Raw genomic sequence first — 13,503 nt, forward strand, 5'->3', positions numbered from 1 at the left:
GTTAAAGATTACCAATCACCACACACACAAGAGAAGGAAAGGAAGAGAGAGAGAGAGACAATAAACACAAGATTTATAGTGGTTCGGACTATCACAAGACCTACTCCACTCTTCACGTCCACGCGTAAGTTCCACTATCTCGATCCTCCTTCAAGGCCGGATCAATGAGCCATTACATGACCAAGCTTTTCCATTCTCAAGGACCAAAGCAAAGCCCGCTTTTCCATTCTCATGGGCCAAAGTGAAGCCCATCTGCACAAAGCCTTCGGTGAGAGGACACACCCTCATATGCCGTCTTCACCTTTCTTAACGGGCCGAAGAGGAGACCTCGTCTTCACGATTCTTAACGGGCCGAAGAGAAAATCCTTAATGAAGAACAACGAAAATGAAAAATACTCAATGCCTCTTAAATAGGTGGATTACAACTTTGTAAGCTCACATTCACTCCAAAAGAATAAGCAAAGAAAATCCCTATGGAGTGCCTCTTGATAAGATGTACAAATGGAAGATCAGAGAGGTTTTGCTTTTGATTTTCAAAATGAAGCTTAAGGAGAAATGAGATTTGATCTTTCTCAAATGTTCAAAAAACTTGTAGACATAGGTTTTAATCATGTATATATAGTGTATTTGAAAATATGACCGTTTGGGGTAAAACTGTAAATAACTGGCTTGAAAAAGTCAAGCAGAAAATGCCCCAACAGCTAGTTTGCCCGACCGTCGCGGTCGACCAAGCCACCGCAGTCGCCCGTCCCTGTCGGGCACCATTTTATATTTTTAAATTTCTTACCGTCGCGGTCGACCGGCGCCATGGCTGTCGTCCGACGAGGTCAACCTGATAGCTCAAAAATTTGGCTTAAAAACCTATCCGTGGTCGATCGACCCATTGCAGTCGTCCGCCAAGCCCAACCTGGATGTTTTCTGAATTTTCAGAAAATCAATCCGCGGTCGACCGGATTGGCCCGGTCGACCGGCCCGATAAATTTTGAGATGTCCTGGACTTCCAAGTTCTATCTCGCGGTCGACCGGCCCTATGTGAAATTCCATTTTTAACTTTAAAAATCAAGGGCTTTTGAGCCATGGTCTTGGGCTTATGTCTTAGGTTTTCAAAGACATTTTGGGGTTTGTGTATGGTTTTCAAAGATGTAAAATGTTAAGAATGAAAACCATTTGAAAACCTTTTGAAAGTGCATTTAAACATAAAATCAAGAGGACTCCAAATACATTCTAAAAATGAATATCATGAGTCTTCTTGGAATGTGTCGGCTCCTTCGTACTTTCTAGGACTTCTTCAGCTTGAGTGAACATCTTCAACTTGATATGGGTCATGTGACCTCTCCTCCAATCTTCAATGCATGTAGAGGTACATGAGGTGTCACCTTGGCATGTTCAACTCTAAGCTCCTTCTTGACACTTGCTAGGAACTTATGGAATCTTCATGATGAGCTTCTTGATTTGAACATCTTCAAATGAGGATGTCTTCAGTGTAGGTGCAAGCTCTTGGTTCATTTGCTCCTTGATCCATAAGCCATGTGTTTTGAAGAGTTGTGTAATGGCGATTTTGACATGAAATTCATGTGTACACCACAACACCTCAAAGCAATACATCAGTCCATAAATGCTAATCAATTTAGTTTGCTAGCATGAAAACAAGAAGGTAAGGTGAATGATTAACTCATGGGAACCCTTGGGCTTACATTCTCCCCCTTTTTTATGATGGCAAATAAATTGGTTAGGGAGGCAGGAGTTATTAAACAAATATATGAATAAGCATTTAAATTCTACAAACAATGAAGCAATGCTCCCCCTCATTATATTCACAAGTTTAAAAGGATAATGTAAAGCATGTGGTGCATACAAAATATGGAATACCTAATCAATTCCCAAAACTCTCCCCCTTTTGGCAACAGCAAAAAGGTAGGGATATGCAAGTGAAAGTGCGAGAGGGGTGTCAAGATGAATGATAGCTTATATAAGCTATATATATGGTATATGATATGACATTCAAGCTCATAGAATGCTTATCAAAATAGAAAACAAAGTAAAGTGCATGATAAGCCCCCCCTTTTTGTAAAAGATTTTTAAGTTTAGCACTACTATGGGGGTAATAAACCATGTGAGCACATCACAATGGTCGACATAAATATGAAAATGTAACCATTTGGCTCTCCCCCTAATTATTTGTCACTGACCCTAGGTGAAACTTATGTTGTGGGCCATGACAGAGAAAATGATTAAACCGGTGAGTGATTTGAATACTTGGGCTTCATTTGCAACTTATGAAGCAGATAATTATCTTCCTGAGGAAGAATATGCTCAGATCTATGTCCTAACCTTTCAAGTTCACAAGTTGCATCATGTAGGGGATCTCTTGACAATGAGCAAACAAGTCTATTCCAGAGCATTAATATGCTCTGAGCTATAATATACCTTTTTGAGATTACTTTTTTCTTGCTTATAGAGATTCACACATATCAAAGTCAAAGCTCCCCCTAACTATGTGCATCTAATATAAATGTTAGAGTTCAAGCACATATGCCCTTGATTCAATTAATCACCTTTAACAATTTTGAGTTGCTCAATTCAAAAGAATTTAGTTTAAACAAGAATTGATGGTTATTAGACTTTATGAAATCCCAAAGGGCAACACACAAGAGGGGGGGTGAATGGGTGTTGTTAAAAAATTTCTATTTGAAAATCAAGGGCAAGTGAGTTTAGCCTAGTTAGTTCTAACCCTTGTTCAACTTATATTCAAAAATAAAAAATGAAAGAGATTACCAATCACCACAAGAAGGAGAGGAGAAAGAGTAAGGAGACCACACAATGATTTATAGTGGTTCGGTCACAACTTGACCTGCTCCACTACCCAAGTACTTCGCCTTTCATTGAAATTTTATCCACTATGATGAGACTCCTTGACAACGCCTCACAAAGCGTAACATTCACTACCTTAACAAGGGGACACACCCTTGTATTCCAAATCCACCTCATAGGACGTTCTTCTTTGTTGCACTCCGGCCTTGAAGCAAGAAACTCCTCTTTTACAATCTCAACAATCAATGAACATGGATGAAGGAAAATGAAAAACACTCAAGCCTCTAGTAGGCGTATACAACTCTCAAAGCTCACAAATCTCCCAATGATTGAAACTAAAATCTTAGGGAGAAGCTCTTGGCAAGAAATGAATGCAAGTTTGAATGCTCAAGAGATTTGAAGAAGAATCCTTTTGATTTCAAAGAGTAAAGCTCTAGGGTTTGATAAAATGCTAAAAAGATAGTAAATGAGGGTTTTCTTCATGTTTAAATACCCATAATTTATTTAGAAAACCTCAATGGTAAAACCGTAATAAAACTGGGTAGGTGGGGTAGTTGCACCTACCACTAGCAAGTTCAAACTGCTCTTTTGCCGAACCAGCGCGGTCGACCCAGCCACCGCAGTCGCCCGCCCTTGTTGGGCACCTATTTTTATTTTTAAAAATTTTATCGCCGCAGTCAACCGGGGTCCCCACTGTCGGCCGCCAAGGGCTACCTGTTTGAAAAAATATTTTGGCTTGGATTCAATATTGCGGTCAACCGAGGGGGTCACGGTCATCTGCGGCGACCAACCTGGATGATTTCTCAAAATGGAGAAATAATCCAGCGGTCGACCGAGTTGGCCCGGTCGACCGGCCCGATAAATTTCGAGATGCACTGGAATTCCAGGTAGCATCCCGCGGTCGTCCGGCCGAGCCCGGTCGACCGGCCCTGCTTTAAACACTTGATTTAAAATATTTGTGAGGGACTTAGGGCCTTGGTCTTTGGACTTTAAACATGTGTTTTCAAATACATTAATACACTTAGAAAAATAGTTTTAAATATGATTTGAAAACATTAAAACATGCAAACATTAAAACCCAAGAGGACTCCTATGCATTCTAAACATATGAACCTTGAGTCTTCTTGATCTTCAATCTTCTTGGGTGTTTGCATGAGTCTTCCTTTGTCTTGAGATAGTCTTCGAGCATGGTCTTGTGCTTGTAGTTCCCTTGTTTCTTCAATACACCATATGGCTTGGAGGTTAACCACCAATACTTGACTTTCTCCAAGACTAGTTGTTCTTCTAGCTTCAAGTGTTGACTTGAATGAAACCAGTCTAAAACACAACACTAGAGAAGCCATTAGCAAACTACCATCAATTTGGGTTTGTTGATCATCAAAATAAGAGTGGGATGTACCATTGGGCTTACATTCTCCCCCTTTTTTATGATGACAAACCTAAATTGATTATGGGGTTGGAGGCTCCCCTTAATAAAATATTTATGCAAATTTTGCCTCCCCTTAATATATGCTTATCATAAATAAAAATATTTGTAGACACCCCATTTTGACCGAACCCCAATAGAGTCGTTAGGATAGAAACCCTATCAAATTAGTGTTTTAATATCCCAAATTTGGTCCCAAGTCAGGTTAGGGTCCCGCTAAAATTCCCGTAAAATTTTGTCGAAATCCGAACTAATTTGCCCAGCGAGCAAACCTCAGAAAGTGTCGTGGTACAAGTTCAGAAAGGCGAAGGTGAAATACGTCATTTCCCGTGTAAAAGAGGGCATTCTTGGGAATTTATGTTGCTTCCCTCGCAAGCAATCTTTTGTGGCCATTAGATCAGATCAGAGGGTCAGCCATAGCTTTCTCTCAAACTCCATCTCTACCACCTCTCCCATCTTCGGCCACTCCATCAACCATCACCAAACCCACTCCATTTTCTATATTTCACCATCTACATCACCATTTTAACCCAAATCCAACACCAATTTCTCCACTATCACCTCCTAAACCTTTCCTACCTCCATCCCAAACCCATTTTCAAAATCCATTTTAAGCCGCCGTAAGCTCCAAAGTCACCTCTGATCTCCTATTCGTGGACGAGAAATGTAACAGATAGCTCGGGAGGAGCAATTCCAATCGGATTTGTTGCCCATATTCTCTGGTAATTCTCCTTTCTTTTGTTTAAATTCAAATATGATTTGGTTCTTTGGGGCTGAGATAATGCATGTTCAATGGCATATACTTGTTCGTGTGTGTTTTAGCTTGGGATGTGATCTCATCTAGCTAGAAATAAAGTATTTCTTGAATCTAGGCTCTATCTCTTCTTTGGAAACTAGAAGGATATGCTCTAAACTCCTTTTCATCTCTCTTAAATCTAATTTCCCCCGCTGCATTCATCTTGATCGTGTGATACTAACGCTTAAAATGTGGTTGAGTTGATGTCGTTTGCCCAGAGGAAGCTTCCCTTACTCATTCATTTAATTGGAAAGTGATGCAAGCCCAACCATATTTCAGTGATTGCAGGGCTATAGCCTGTCATTTCTTTTTAATTGGCTATCGAGAGTTTTATATCATGGAATAGGGCCGTGTTTTCTACCATTATTTCATTTCGCTGGTTTTGTGGTGAGTTTAGTTGTAATCTGATGGGATCTGATCCTCTCTCTATTTTTGCTTTCGATTCTCCACTTGTCAGTTAGTTTATTCAGAAAACTTGGGCATCGAGTGGGAGGTTTTTAACATTGCTTCTTGTTATGATTTTGACCTTTGATGTCTGCATTTTGAAAAAAAAATAATAATTAAAAAAAAGGGGGAGCAAAGGAGTTGAAAAAGGGGGGGTATTGTTATGGTTTTGATTTGGAGAATTTGCACTGGCCGAGCGAAGTTGCAATACCTTGAATCTTCATTTGATTATTCAGAAAGCGTTTGAGCTTTTGGTTCTTGATTTAGACTCTTTACATTTGTTTATGTGGTTCCAAATATTACTCGGTTTTACATTTTATCCTTGGAGCTATCTTTTGTTTGAGTAAAAATATGAGGCTTGCTTTTAGAAAGTCGTTCTTTTTCCTACTCACAATTCTTATGAGTTGCATTATCTTGTGACAATGTTTCGAAGAGAGGTTGACTATGTGATTACATGGTTGAGTACATGTGGAGTTAAATCATTTGTTTGTCTTATCTTAGCCGGCCGCCCCCTGTATATAGAAAATGACAAATGAGGTAGGGTGTAGAACCAGGTTTCTAGGATTAATAAGCTAAACATGGTAATGTTCGCTTTCATCTGAGATTTCTCATTCGGTTCGGATTAGTTATCGACCTTTGATATCTCCTTCGGCTTGTTGGAATCTTCTTCTCATGTTGGGCGACGACAGAATATTTCTTGAGCCACCCCCTTGCCCTTCTTATCATTTTTTCCCATCTAAGGGTGTTCACAGGGTCTGAGGGGTTTCCTTTCTTTCCGGGACTATTCTTTGCACGTCCCTCGGGATCCTTTTCGAGTTTAGGGATTCTATCGATTTAGTAGTTCTTTTTATAGGGTTTTGTCTGTTCCTTTTGTTTAGAAGTTTACCCTTAGGGTTAGAAGCTTTTCATCTATCGTTTGTTTAGGGTTTTCCCTCGCAGGGTAGAACTCGTCTCTTTTGGATACTGGCTAGCTTTTGGTCATCTCTTTGAGATTGTTTTTTTCTCGATCGGAATTTTGGTTCCCTCGTTTGTTTTCTTCCCTCTTAGGTTTTAGGGATCCCGTTTCCCTCTGTAATACTCTACCGTGATATGGTGGGTATAGAGGCTCTTCTATCGGATCCTCTTTAGCTGAAAGGGTGTTAACTCTTTTTTTTAATAAACTCCAAAAACTTCAAAAAACATTTGAGAACATCAAAAACCTTTAAAAAAAAATCTAAAGTGTTGAGTTTTATAGCGTATTAGGAAAGTTCGTTTCGAACTACGTTGGCTTGATCCTCTTCAACGAGGTACGTAGTGCAGCTTGGGATCCATATCCCAAGTCCAGCCAAACTTTGTAAATAAACTTTGAAAATCTTTCAAAAACCTTTAAAACCGTACTTTCAAAAAGCTCTTCCTCTAGAGTTAGGAGTTTCTCCTCGATAGAGAGTTTCTTTTAGAGTTATGAGTTTGTCTTTGATGCGTTGTGTGGTTTGTTTGTGTTTGTGTTAAATTAGGGGTTTGTTACGCCTCCGTCCGGTCAGTTGGCTATTCACATCGCCGACTGATGACTAGGTCTAGGATGCGCTAGTGATCCCATTGTTTTCCTTAGGACGCACAGCCTAGTTACACATAGGTTGTAAGAACCACTTGCATTAGCTTAAGGCTAACTTGCATTTAGTTAGGGCATATAGGGTGTCCTAAAATCTACAATTCACTAGAATTTAAATAATCGTACAAGAAGCTTTAAGAACCAGTCCGGTCTTTTAGATCGAGTCTAAGATAGAGGTCTGGGTGTCTTAGGCATCATAGTTTAGCATAGGTACGAAGAACTACGTTGCCTTGATTCTCGTGGAGGCGGGGATACGTAGGCTTCTTTGGATGAATATCAGATCATCTAAAGACTCGGGCTAAATGGTTTAGAGTCTTAGGATTTGTTGTGTTGTTATTATATGTTTTGATGTGTTTTCTTACTTTCTTGTACTTATCCTATACCTTTAGCTGTAGCATGTATGTGTTTGTTCACCAGAACTTAGACACCAGTTAGGCATGTCACTCATAACCTAGCGATGCTTAGGTGACACGCTTCTTTCATTTATATTGTGTATGCTTATTATTTCTATTTTCAGGAAATGCATGCTTAGATAGACGACTCCTGAGGATTGTTCCCATTTCACATGATTTTTGCCCAAAACTCTTCGAGGTTAATAATAAATGGCATAAGAGACCAAGTGTTCACACTCGGGCAAATTGGGGGTGCTCTTCAGACCTTCTCCATTCGTCGTCAGGCACGGACCTTTTGTATCTCTGGTTATCCATTACAAACAGAGCATTTGTTTTGGTTCCATGGCGCATCCATGGATGACGACTCTGAGTTATTTTTAGATATATCTTGGTTTCGAGCCCTGGCTCCGGATCAGGATGTATCTCTTTCTTTTTTATATATCGCCACTCATGCTATGTTGTGAGGGTGGCATCGTTTCGAGAGTTCCTTGGCAGAGCTCTCCTTCACGTTGTGGATGATCCAGAGGATGTTAGGGACTCGTTCCCTCACTATCCTCGGATCGGGGTCCACAGGCTGGCGACTCTGCTGGGGAAGTTCTTGAAACATTTTTTTAACTCTATAAAAATGCCATTTTTACTCACTTTGGAGAAATTTGAGCTAAAATCATTTAAAATGGGAATTCTATCATTAGAATCCAGGGGCACCAGATAGGTGCATAATTAAAACGAGGGATTCACACACTGCACATCATATGTTATCATATTGTTTATTTGTTAATTCTTTTATTGTTTTTCGTTATTATTGGCTCCACGGGATAGATACAATGCGCGCCCGACTGGGATATCATTACCGTGATGGCACTGTTGAATCTATTTCCAAGCTATGCGCCGGTGCTGCACCCATAAACACTCGGTGCACTTGTGTTTATAGCAGCCGATGAGCAATGAAGCATACTATGTATAACACTCGGTGCACTTGAGTTATACATATTAAGTATGGTTCATACGTATAGTACCCGATAGATTGAGTCCGGAGCCTTACTTTGTTTTATATATTATGTATATACTTACTGACTTAGTGAAACCCAACCAGGAAGTACCCGTATTTATATAAGTATATTGCATTCATATAGGGTCGAACATGTGTTGCTCACACATGTGGAGCCTAGAGTTAGGAGCTTTGTCCCATTTATAGATTAGGGTAGCTCATTTATATGGCTACAACACGGTCCTAGTTCACTCACAAGTCTGTCTTGAGTCGAGACTTCCTTGACTCCGCTAGATTAGAATTAGGGCTGGTGCCCCTGGTTAGGATATATGTGTATGTATATATACCTATATATACTGACTATGTATATTAGGGTTCTCCTCTTAGTTAGAGTTCCTTATTCATTTCAATCCGTTATATCCATTCTCTATTCAGATCTAGATCTAGTGAGTGGCTTTTGCTTGCCATTTCCTTGGCCGGATTTTGTCCTTTGATCTGTTGATTATAGGATTTGACCCGTTCTCATATATGTTCTCACCTTTGGTCGGTCCTTCATTTGGTCACCTTTATCTGGTAACCATATTACGAGCTTATCTTACCACCGTTATTCATATACCTTTGGTTTAGTTGTGGGAATCCTTTCTAGCGTCGTCATGCTGCCGGATTTTGTCCAGAATATTTTGAGCATGACCGCTATCCTTTAGAGTTAGTTAAACCATGAGTTTACTTTACCTTGGCTTTCTTGTCTAGTCGTTATGCTGCCAAATTTTTTGCAGATTATTTTGAGCATGACCTCTATCCTTTAGAGTTAGTTAAACCATGAGTTTACCTTACTTCGACCTTCTTGTATAGCTGTTATGCTGCCAGATTTTACCTGGAACATTTTGAGCATGACTGCTATTATTCAAAGTCAGGGATAAACCATGAGTTTGTTGTATCGTGATCCTTTTGTTTATTCCTATTTATCCATTTGTTGATTATCATCAGATTCTTGACTTTAGTCATAATCTATTTTTTAATCTTTTGTGCATATAATTGATTCATATTTTCCGTCATGGATTTACCCTTCTTATACCATGATCATTGATGGATTAGCTAAATCTTGCCTATCTGTCGCAAGTGCATGATTATTGCTGAGGTCTAAAGTCATTTAGATTAGGGGTGTTATCATTCTTAACTTTTTCATACCCCAAAAGAGAGCAGCCATATCCAAAAAGACTTAAAGGGATAAATTGAAGATTCCTTGAGATCCTGTTGGTGTAGGTCATGTTATCAATGCCTACCTTTCTTTGACCTTCGTAGATTGACTTATCTGTTTTCTAATCCAAACATGTTCAGGATTGTTTTTGTCTCTATTTGTACAAGATATTTTATCCCCGTTATCATCAATTTAACCTAGTGTTTTAACCTTCATTTCAGTGATTCTTAAGGTGAGCAATTGTCGCTATCACCCTCAAAAGAGATAACTAAGCCAAACCTGCTTGTTCTAGAACATCTTCGGTATCTAGACTCAGTTGGTCCTCCCATTACATCGAGAATACCTTTACTCTCTTTGTTTGAGTTGTCTGAATTACCAGAGGTTCATCCAATGGCTGACCCAGTTGATCCAATGATAGCCATTCAAGAGATGCTGAAAAATCTTACCCGTGACATGGCGAGCATGAAGGAAGAGATTACCCATTTGAAAGTTCAAAGTACTGACGAGGCACCCAATTCTAGAGGGCCAATTCCCCAATTTCCTCAAGTTGTGTCTCCAGATTCGAACAGACCAGCTGTTTCACCATTTGAAATCAATTTAGAAGATGAGCAATATGCTGAAGAATATGGTGTACCTGTGGTCAGTAAAGAGGAAGGGATGTATGACAAGTTAGAGAATGAGATGTACAACAAGTTCAGAAAGTTGGCTCAAGATGTAGAGAATATGAAATTTCAGGGGCCAAAGAAGTTCGACATTTCTGAGTTTATGATTCCTCCTGAGGCTATTCTGCCACCCAAATTCAAAACCCCTGACTATGATAAATATGATGGGACTGGGTGTCCTCGGGGTCATGTAGGATGGTTCATAAAGCTTTCCCAACAACATGGGCTCAACCCCGAGCAGATGGCACAACTATTCCCTGTGTCCCTTGTGGGAATCGCAAAACAGTGGTTCTTGCGCCTGAAACCAGAAGTTAGCAATGATCATGCACTCCCATTTATTCTCGGCATGAGATAGCTATGCTATCAATGAGCTCGATATAAGATCGATAAACCCATCAATCATGTTTGCAAGCCCTTTGGGCCTAAAAAAATCTTTTTCTTTGTTAAACCTAAACAAGGGGCATTTTTTTTAAGGGAAAAAAAAATCTTTTGATTGCCAGTTGGTGAGGTACCAAGTAGTGGCTTGTTTAATTGTTGCTTGGTGAAAAGTAGTTTCGCCTTGGTATTGAATGTTTGAGAGAAAAGTAGTTTCCTCAAATATTTGAATACCGAGATGATTAGCAATGAAATGTCAAGTAGTGACTTGCTTAATCATCGCTTCGCAATGTTCCGCTACCTAACAAGTTAGGAGTCAGGTATATCTGCATGGATTTATATGGAACTGTTTGGCAGGACCATGTAAATCTTGGGTGATTTGCTACCTTGAAAGAGAGGAGTCAGAGTTACCCGGATAGCTAAACAGATGGATTTTCAGCAATGGTCTATATAGCTATCGTCTGATGAAAAGTAGTTTCACCGTGTTTTAAAGATTGGGCGAAATGTAGTTTCCCCCGTGATTTGGAAGATTGGGCGAAAAGTAGTTTCCCCATGATTTGAAAGTTTGGGCGAAAAGTAGTTTCCCCTTTGATTTGAAAGATTGGGCGAAAAGTAGTTTCCCCATTGTTTGAAAGATTGGGCAAAAAGAAGTTACCCCGTTGATTGAAAAATTGGGCGAGAAGTAGTTTTCCCGTTGATTGAAAGATTGGGCGAAAAGAAGTTTCCCCTTTGATTGAAAGATTGGGCGAAAAGTAGTTTCCCCTTTGATTGGAAGTTTGGGTGAAAAGTAGTTTCCCCTTTGATTTAAAGATTGGGCGAAAAGTAGTTTCCCCTTAGATTGGAAGAAGTTTTTAGAGAAAAGTAGTTTCTCAATGATTTGAAGATTTTGGAGGAGAAAAGTAGTTTCTCAAAGATAGAGTTTTGAAGAGAAAAGTAGTTTCTCAATTATTTGAAGATTTTGGAAGAGAAAAGTAGTTTATCAAAGGTAGAGTTTTAGAGAGAAAAGTAGTTTCTCAAAGATAGAGTTTTTGGAGAAAAGTAGTTTCTCAGAGATAGAGATTTTGGAGAAAAATAGTTTCTCATTGATAGAGTTTGTGAGAGAAAAGTAGTTTCTCAGAGATGAAGTTTTGGAGAAAAGTAGTTTCTCGTGTTTATGTTGTTAGTCGGAAAAGTAGTTTCCTTTTGGTTTTGTTTGTTCGAGGTGAAAAGTTGTTTCACCAATATGATATGTTTTGTTAAGTTAACAGTTTCAAGAGAGGCCATCTCATTGAGATATACCAATTGCAGAGTTAAGGGTCAGAGAGAGACTATCTCCCCATCGCTTGCAGTTTTAGAGTTTTGTTAAGAGTCTTTTGGCCAGTTTACCTTTGTGTTTCAAAATCAAAACCCAAAAATTTGCTTTGCTTTGTTTTCGGGTAGAACAAAATGTGTTGTCTGTTCAGCTTTGCCATTCGCGTGTTGCATACGCTCTGCCAAAGAGGGGCATCTGTAGACACCCCATTTTGACCAGACCCTAATAGAGTCGTTAGGATAGAAACCCTATCAAATTAGTGTTTTAATATCCCAAATTTGTTCCCAAGTTAGGTTAGGGTCCCGCTAAAATTCTCGTAAAATTTCGTCGAAATCCGAGCTAATTTGCCCAGCGAGCAAACCTCAGAAAGTGTCGTGGTACAAGTTCAAAAGGGCGAAGGTGAAATACGTCATTTCCCGTGTAAAAGAGGGCATTCTTGGGAATTTATGTTGCTTCCCTCGCAAGCAATCTTTTGTGGCCATTAGATCAAATCAAAGGGTTAGGAATCATGTATAGCTGAATGAATTTTTGCCCTGTTTTCTCCTTGGGCCACCCCTGCTAACAAAAAAAAAGAATAGTCAAATACACTAAAAGGGGGGCTGTCCACGAAATAGTGGGGGTGAGAATTTATCAATTTCCCTTTAAATACTAAACGAATTAGGGATTGAGGAGGAGGGGATTTTTGGCAAGAGGAAACCCTAGCTGCAGAAAAGGTAGAGAGGAGAAGAGGGAGAGACCTCAGCCCACCTTCGCCGAGCTCTGACGAACCCACCGGAATCCGACCGAGAACTCTCACCATCTTCACCTCCATCTACCTCTCCTCAGCCATCTCATCTCACCTTCGTTTTTTTTAAACCCAAACCCCAACCCTTTGTCTTCTCTCCCCATCTTCAACCTCTCTAACCCTCATCTCTACAGAGAGCAAGCCACCATCTTCCCCGATGGGTTTCTCATCGGAAGCCGACCATCTCCCCATTTTTCCCACCAACCCCCTTATCCTCTGGTCGGATTCTCGCCGGAATCCGACCATCCATCATTTTCCCCTGCAAACTCACCTCCAAAATCCGACCCTAACCCATTTCCAACGTCCATTATCTTCTTCAAAACCCACATCAACAACCACCACCATCTCTTCCATCTTCTCCTCCATTTTTCTCTTCTTCTGCAAAATCCAAAACCCTTAAACCCATCCTCTCTGGTGGGTTCCTCACTGGAATCCGGCCGTGCCTTCTCCAATCCACCGGATCTCCGACCACCCTTTCCCCTGCAAGTCAAACCTCCATCGGCCTTCACTACCACCATTACTTTTTTTATTTCCCCTGTTTTCTTCAACCCAGACCCATCTCAGCCATAGCTTTCTCTCAAACTCCATCTCTACCACCTCTCCCATTTTCGGCCACTCCATCAACCATCACCAAACCCACTCCATTTTCTATATTTCACCATCTACATCACCATTTTAACCCAAATCCATCACCAATTTCTCCACTATCACCTCCTAAACCTTTCCTACCTCCATCCCAAACCCATTT

Source organism: Tasmannia lanceolata, unplaced genomic scaffold (genome assembly GCF_043159265.1).
Source record: "Tasmannia lanceolata isolate RefF3 unplaced genomic scaffold, GAP_Taslan_0.1 ptg000002l, whole genome shotgun sequence".
In the NCBI taxonomy this organism is placed as follows: Eukaryota; Viridiplantae; Streptophyta; class Magnoliopsida; order Canellales; family Winteraceae; genus Tasmannia; species Tasmannia lanceolata.